General features: G+C 40.3%; 1 protein-coding gene across 1 annotated transcript in view; it reads left to right on the top strand.

Moving 5' to 3' along the window:
* The window catches only part of LOC107710160 (cell death activator CIDE-3-like), an 11599-nt gene that overhangs the window by 2133 nt on the left and 8851 nt on the right, over positions 1-615 (top strand). The window lies entirely within an intron of this gene.

Consider the following 615-nt stretch of genomic DNA (forward strand, 5'->3'; position numbering starts at 1 on the left):
TCAATGTCTGTAATGTGTGCTGTAGGTGTGAAACTTTTAGGAATCTTATCCAAGTTGTAGGCTACTCAATATTGGTCAGTCAGTCGTATGAGGATCCACGAATTAAACTGTGACCACAAACACCATTAAAAGTTAATTATATGGCAATAATCAGCAATATGCTTTCACACAAATAACTTTATTTTTGAATGTTGCGCGTTTGCGTACCAACATGGTTGACAGCTGTTAATGCACAATTACCATTTTAGATCGACAAACTGTACTGTATTAGATTTCTATTCAAACTGAAAGCATAAATGTAGGCTACCCACTATCGTTTTCAAAGCACAATGCAAAACGGTGACATTTCATTCACTGACGCCAAAGAGTATTCTTTGCTGACACTCTACAACAGTGATGTTCGGTTCTTGAACGAATCGTTCTTTTGAGCCGGTTCTCAGGAAGTAACCGTTTTAGCTGGTTCACAAATCAAACTGAATCGAACTTTAGTTCCGGGTTGATGACGCAGGACGCACAGCCGAAGTAGCACGTCCAACTCAAAAAGAACCGAATGAGCCGGTTCAACCAACTGTCGAAGTTTGCCAAGGAGTACCGAGGACTCAACAAGAACCGAAT

The sequence above is a fragment of the Sinocyclocheilus rhinocerous genome, unplaced genomic scaffold (assembly GCF_001515625.1).
Source record: "Sinocyclocheilus rhinocerous isolate Xijiao unplaced genomic scaffold, SAMN03320098_v1.1 scaffold447, whole genome shotgun sequence".
Classification (NCBI taxonomy): domain Eukaryota; kingdom Metazoa; phylum Chordata; class Actinopteri; order Cypriniformes; family Cyprinidae; genus Sinocyclocheilus; species Sinocyclocheilus rhinocerous.